Source organism: Rattus norvegicus, chromosome 6 (genome assembly GCF_036323735.1).
Source record: "Rattus norvegicus strain BN/NHsdMcwi chromosome 6, GRCr8, whole genome shotgun sequence".
Lineage (NCBI taxonomy): Eukaryota > Metazoa > Chordata > Mammalia > Rodentia > Muridae > Rattus > Rattus norvegicus.
In genome coordinates this window covers 23,575,882-23,583,289 of record NC_086024.1, presented here as the reverse complement: position 1 = coordinate 23,583,289, position 7,408 = coordinate 23,575,882, and the positions used below count along the sequence as shown (strand labels likewise).

The following is a 7,408-nucleotide window of genomic DNA, read 5'->3' as shown; positions in this document are numbered from 1 at the left end:
TTTACTTGTTTATTAATGTTTTCCTGTGTTTCCCTAAGTGTGTTCATGTCTTTCTTGAAGTCCTCCAGCATCATGATCAAATATGATTTTGAAACTAGATCTTGCTTTTCTGTTGTGTTTGGATATTCCATGTTTGTTTTGGTGGGAGAATTGGGCTCCGATGATGGCATGTAGTCTTGGTTTCTGTTGCTTGGGTTCCTGCGCTTGCCTCTCGCCATCAGATTATCTCTAGTGTTACTTTGTTCTGCTATTTCTGACAGTGGCTAGACTGTCCTATAAGCCTGTGTGTCAGGAGTGCTGTAGACCTGTTTTCCTCTCTTTCAGTCAGTTCTGGGGACAGAGTGTTCTGCTTTCGGGCATGTAGTTTTTCCTCTCTACAGGTCTTCAGCTGTTCCTGTGGGCCTGTGTCTTGAGTTCACCAGGCAGCTTTCTTGCAGCAGAAAATTTGGTCTTACCTGTGGTCCCGAGGCTCAGGTTCGCTCGTGGGGTGCTGCCCAGGGGCTCTCTGCAGCGGCAGCAACCAGGAAGACCTGTGCCGCCCCTTCCGGGAGCTTCAGTGCACCAGGGTTCCAGATGGTCTTTGGCTTTTTCCTCTGGCGTCCGAGATGTGTGTGCAGGGAGCAGTCTCTTCTGGTTTCCCAGGCTTGTCCGCCTCTCTGAAGGTTTAGCTCTCCCTCCCACGGGATTTGGGTGCAGAGAACTGTTTATCAGGTCTGTTTCCTTCAGGGTCCTGCGGTGTCTCTGGCAGGGGTCCTGCCGCTCCTGGGCCCTCCCCCACGGGAGCCCAGAGGCCTTATACAGTTTCCTCTTGGGCCAGGGATGTGGGCAGGGGTGAGCAGAGTTGGTGGTCTCTTCCGCTCTGCAGCCTCAGGGGTGCCCACCTGATCAGGCGGTTGGGTCTCTCTCACAGGGTCTGGGGGCAGAGAGCTGCTGCGGGCCGGGATCCGCGGGTGTGGGACTTCCCGAAAAATACATTCTTTTAATGAAGCTTACTGTTCTACTCTTGCTAGAAAAAAATTATAATATTTTGTCTGCTTAATCTGTTAAAACATGAAAGGATTGTTATTAATCTAAGAGCCTTGAGAGAGTTCCATTTCAGTTTACTTAATCTGGGACACATAAGTTTTTCAGGCTTTTCATTTCTCAAGTTTATATATTTGTACTCTTTGTAATTACTATAATGTTTCAACAGTTTGTAGGTTATGATCAAGAAAACAAACACAGCTGTTTAATATCCTATTTTGACTTTTACTAACTAGTTTCACAGTTCTGAGCTAGATTATTCACCAGAGTTGTTGTCTTCGTTATTATCAGGGATATTGAAAGCAGATAAGTTATTTGATTATAGGGAACATAAAACACTATGTTCTCTAGTTTTGGTACAATATGAGGTAATCATCTCTTGGAAAGTTAATATGTTGGAGGATTGATCCTCACTGATGTGGTATAGGGGTAGTGGCATTGAAGACCCTGACCATTACAAAAATTAGGCAGCATCAACATAGGACTCTGACATTCTCCTGAAAGAGTTGCTCTATAAAATAAAGCCAAATTAGTCATTTTCTTTTCCTCCTTTTCTACGTATTCATATGATGGTGTTCTCTCAGAACCATTGTCACTACTGTAATAACTGTGCTTTGAAAATCTCTCCAGAGCCAGGCTAATAAGAACACCAGAACTTATACTTTTCAGAATCATAAGTAAAATGAAATCTCTTTTCTTTATTTGTTAACTAGCATCAGGTATTTCATTGTAGTATTTTTTTCTTGTAGTAATATAAACCTCCCATAAGATGTGGTATATTTTATACAGATTATTATTATTGTTATTACTATTATTATTATTATATTATCAATGTCTATTGCAATAACATATTTTGCTTATTAAAATCCATATTTTCTGTTACTTGTATTGCTTTCCACATTTATTTTAGTTATAGTAAAGAATGCCACATCGAGAATTACATTAACATCCTGATCATTTATATGTCCCATGCTTCATATTTTGATCTGGTTATTTTATACAACATTTAGCTCATTAGCTTGCATAAATCTCTACTTAATCTATCCATGGAAAGTTGTTTATTTTAGAAAGGCATCTATGTTTCTATCATCCTGAATTTTATTTATAAATTTATTATTTGATGATTTTTTATTTCAGTGCTCACAAAATATCTTTATATCACATATCAACTGCACACAATAATGTGCTCCATCACTATAAGAGTTTCATTTACGGACTCAACCTTGTGCAGCCTAGGCTTGCCGTTTGAGTCTGATGTGGTCTGGACCCACCCTGCTCTGTACTACTACTTGTCTTTGTGTCAAGATGCCTGAGGAAGTGTACCATGGAGAGGAAGAGGTGGAGACCTTTGCCTTTCAGGCGGAAATTGCCCAGCTCATGTTCCATCATAAATACTTTCTACTCAAACAAAAATATTTTCCTCTGGGAGTTGATCTCTAATGCTTCTGATACCCTGGACAAGACTTGGTATGACAGCCTGATGGAACCTTCTAAATTGGACAGAGGGAAAGAGCTGAAAAATTGACATCATCCCCAATCCTCAGGAGTGCATGCTGACTGTGGTGGAAACAGGCATTGTCATGATCAAGGTTGACCTCATAAATAACTTGGGAACCATTGTTAAGTTTGGTACAAAGGCATTCCTGGAGGCTCTCCAGACTAATGCAGACATCTCCATGACTGAGCAATTTGGTTTCAGATTCTATTAAGCCTATCTAGTGGCAGAGAAAGTGGTTTTGACCACAAAGCACAACAATGACAGGCAGTATGCCTGAGAGTCTTCTGCTGGTGGATCCTTCACCATCTGTGCAGACCATGGTGAGCTCATTGGCTGAGATACCAAAGTGATCCTTCACCTCAAAGAAGACCAGAGTACTTAGAAGAGAGGAGGGTCAAAGAAGTGGTAAGGAAACACTCATATTTCATAGGTTATCCCATTTCCCTCTACTTGGAGAAAGCATGAGAGGAGATTAGTGATGATGAGGCAGAGGAAGAGAAAGGTGAGAAAGAGGAGGAAGATAAGGAAAATGAGGAGAAGCCTAAGATTGAGGCTGTGGAATATGATGAAGAGAAAGAGAACAACAAAGATAAGAAAAAGAAAACAAAGAAGATCAAAGAGAAGTACATTGACCAGGAAGAGCTGAATAAGATGAAGCCTATCTGGACCAGAAATCCAGATGACACCAATCAAGAGGAATATACAGAATTCTATAAGAGCCTCAGCAATGATTAGCAAGCCATCATTTGGCCATCAAGCATTTCTCTGTAGAAGGGCAGTTGGAATTTAAGGCATTGTTCTTCATTCCCCAGTGAACTCCCTTTGACATTCTTGCGAACAAGAAGAACAACAACATCAACTTGTATGTCTTTTGTGTGTTCATCATGGACAGCTGTGATGAGATGATATCTGAGTACATCAACTTCATCCATGGTGTGGTTTCTTTTGATGACCTGCCCCTGAACATCTCCCGAGAAATGCTCGAGCAGAGCAAGATCCTGAAAGTCATCCACAAAAACATTGCAAAGAAGTACCTTGAGCTCTTCTCTGAGTGGGCTGAAGACAAAGAGAACTACAAGAAATTTAATGAGGTGTTCTCCAAGAATTTAAAGCTTGGAATCCATGAGGATTCCACTAGCCATCGCCCACCAACCTCTCTGAGCTCCTTCTCCATCATACTTCTCAGTCTGGAGATGAGATGACTTCCATGTCAGAGTATGTGTCTCATATGAAGGAGACACAGAAGTCTATCTACTACTATATCACTGGTGAGAACAAAGAGGAAGTGTCCAACTCTCCCTTTATGTAGCGTGTGCAGGAACAGGGCTTTGAGTTGGTATATATTATTTAGTCTATTGATGAGTACTGCATGCAGCATCTCAAGGAATTTGATGGAAAGAGCCTGGTCTTGGTTACTAAGGAGGGCCTGGAGCTACCAGAGGATGAGGAAGAGAAGAAAATGGAGGAGAGCAAGGCAAAGTTTGAGAATCTCTGTAAGCTCATGAAGGAAATCTTGGACCAGAAGGTTGAAAAAGTGAAAATCTCCAATAGGCTTGTGTCTTCACCCTGATGCATTATGACCAGCACCTATGGCTGGACAGTCAACATGGAACAGATCCTGAAGGACCAGGCACTGTGAGACAACTCTACAATGGGCTACATGATGGCCAGCGAACACCTAGAGATCAACCCTGACCACCCCATTTTGGAGACCCTGAGGCAGAAGGATGAGACCGACAAATACAACAAAGCTGTCACGGACCTGGTGGTGCTGCTGTTTGAAACTGCTCTTCTTTCCTCTGGCTTCTCACTTGAGAATCCTCAAACCCACTCCAACCACATCTCCCACATGATCAAACTAGGCCTGGGCATTGATGAAAATGAGGTCACTGCAGAAGAGCCCAGTGTTGCTGTTCCTGATGAGATCCTCCCACTGGAGGGTGATGAGGATGCTTCTCACATGGAAGAAGTAGATTAAGGGTTCCTGGGAAGCCCATGTTCTCTGTATAGTATTCCAGTGATTCCCCCAACAGCCATGACTGGCCCAGACCCTCCCGGTTCTCTAATCATATCTACAAGATTCTTTTCTATCCAATCATTGAGCCTCAAGGCAGGAAGATTCCCTTTCCGCAAAATAGCATGGTTGGGTGTTACTTGTTGTTTGTTTTATTTTGTTCTGAGATTAAAAGTATGCAAAAAAAGAGTTTCACTTATGTATACATAATATAAACACACACACAGAGAAAGAGAGACAGACAGGCAGACAGACAAATAGACAGACAGACGGTCACAGACACCTTTTAGACTGCAGTAGTCTCTTCTTGACTTTAAGGTCTTCAGTTATAGTAATATCCACACTAAGGGTAAATATGGTGTTTTTTTGTATGCCTAACAATTTTTATTAAAAATACATTTCTGAAATTCCTGACACCATTCATCCCTACTTTCATGAGACCTACAGATCATGAACCGCAGAGATCTGCAGGTCTAAAAACATACAGCCCAAAAATACCCATCAGAAGTCAGCCACACAAGGGTCATTGAGGTTTAACCAACTCCCAATACCTACTACAAAAAGAACATCTAGGTACATAGACGGGTAATGTCCTATGAAAGATTGCAAGTAACATGACCAAAACACAAGAAATATCTGAAAATCCAATCTCATAAAGACGATAGAAGACTTTAAGGAGGAAATGAATAAATCCCTTAAAGAAATACAGGAAAACATAATTAAACAGATAGAGGTCTTTAAAGAAGAAAGAAATAAATCACTTATCAGCACACAGAAAGGGGTTGGGAATTTTGCTCAGTGATAGAGAGCACTTGCCTAGCAGGCACAAGGCCCTGGGTTCGGTCCTCAGCTTGGAAACACACACACACACACACACACACACACACACACACACACACATACACAGAGAGAGAAAAATGCAATTTAAAAAGTCAAGGAAATAAAGCTGTACAAGTCTTGAACGTATAAACAGAATCAATCAAGAAAATACACCATGAGAAAATTAAACAGAGAAATAGAAAAACTAACAGACATTATGAATAAAATAGACCTAAAAGACATCTATAGAATATTTCATCCAAACACAAAATAATATACCTTCTTGACATCTCATGGATTCTTCTCCAAAACTGACCATATACAAGAAACTTGAAATAATGCCTTTTATCTTATTAGACCACCATGGATTAAAGCTGGACTTTAACAACTGAAACACAAAAAAGCTTACACACGCATGGAAACTAAACAACTCTCTACTCAATGATCTCTGAGCCATGAAGAAATTAGATAAAAAGGAATTAAACACTTGTTAGAATTCAATGAAAATGAAGGCACAACATATCCAAATTCATGAGACACAATGAAAGCATTGATAAGAGAAAAGTTCATAGCACTAAGTGCCTCCATAAAGAAATTAGAAAGTTTTCATATCAGCAATTTAAAAGTACACCTGAAAGCTCTAGAGGGAAAAAAAGAAGCAAGAACCCTAATGCAGGAAATAAATCAAAATTGAGGCAGAGATCAGTTAGAAACAAAGAAAATAATACAAAGATTCAAGGAAATCAAGAGGTGGTGGTTCTTTGAGAAAATCAACAAGATAAATATAGCTTGAGCCAACCTAACCAAGAAACACAGAGTCAGTATCCAAATAAATAAATTCATAATAATTGACAGTGAGGCAATTCAAAGAATCATTAGGTCTTACTTCAAAAGACTACTCCACAAAGTTGGAAGAATCTTAACGAAATGGACAATTTTCTAGACAAATACCACTTACGAATGTTAAATTAAGACAAATCAAACTATTTAAATAACACTATAATGACTAAAGAAATAGAAATAGAAGCAGTCCTTAAAGGTCAGCAAACCAAAAAAAAAGACAAAAAACAAAACAAAAAACAAAAACAAAAAACAAAAAACAAAAAACAAAAACAAAGACCTCAATGCCAAAGCAACACTGCCAAACTCTGTCTATGAAGCGACATTCAGCCTGATACCTCAACCACACAGAGCCATAACAAAGAAAAGGTACTTCAGAGTGATATCTCCTGTGTACATTGATGCAAAAATACTCAATAAGATATTTACAAACTGAATCCAGGAACACATCAAACACATCATTCCTTTAGATCAAGTACACTTCATCCCAAGGGGTAAGGGATGGTTCAATATACAAAACAATGATCAATGTGATCCACCACAATGTAATCCACTGCATGATCATTTGATAAAATCAAATTCCCCTTCATGTTAAAATTATGAGAGAAATTAGGGATACAGGGCACATACCTAAACCTAATCAAAGCAATATACAGCAAGCCAACAGCCAACATCAAACAACTAGTGAGAAATTTAAAACAATTCCACCACTAAATCAAGAACAAAACTACTTTGCCCACTTTCTCCCTATCTATTCAATATGGTGTTCCTGTAAAGTTATAAAAATTAAAATGTCGTCTTTTATCCCCACTTGGTTGTTACCAAGTCAGGCTTCACCATGCCAGAAATATACACATCCCAATTCTGTAGCGGCCCAGTGTCTCTGACACCACACACTCTCCCAAACCAAATTCTCCAAAAGAAAGAACACACAACACAATAACCCCTGATCCAACTGATAAGATAGAATTCCCCACCTAAACATACAAAGCCCTGTAAACATCCATCCCTTAAGAATATTCATAACAACCTGTAAGTACACAGAGTGGAATCTTAACATCAGCCTCCATGTTCTGTCCACAGCTTTTCTGCCTTCTCAATCCAGTCTCCTCCTCTTCCCTCAAACGTTTTTCCTGCCCATCCTTCCTTCTCGTCCAGTGACAGGCCTCGTTCTATCTTGTACCCGCCTTCACCTGCATAATGAAATCATCCCA

At 39.9% G+C, this 7,408-nt stretch overlaps 1 pseudogene; it reads left to right on the top strand.

Annotated features, from left to right (window-relative positions):
- The first annotated feature begins 2,328 nt into the window (after positions 1-2,328).
- Positions 2,329-4,539, top strand: Hsp90ab1-ps3 (heat shock protein 90 alpha family class B member 1, pseudogene 3; annotated as a pseudogene).
- Positions 4,540-7,408: the final 2,869 nt, after the last annotated feature.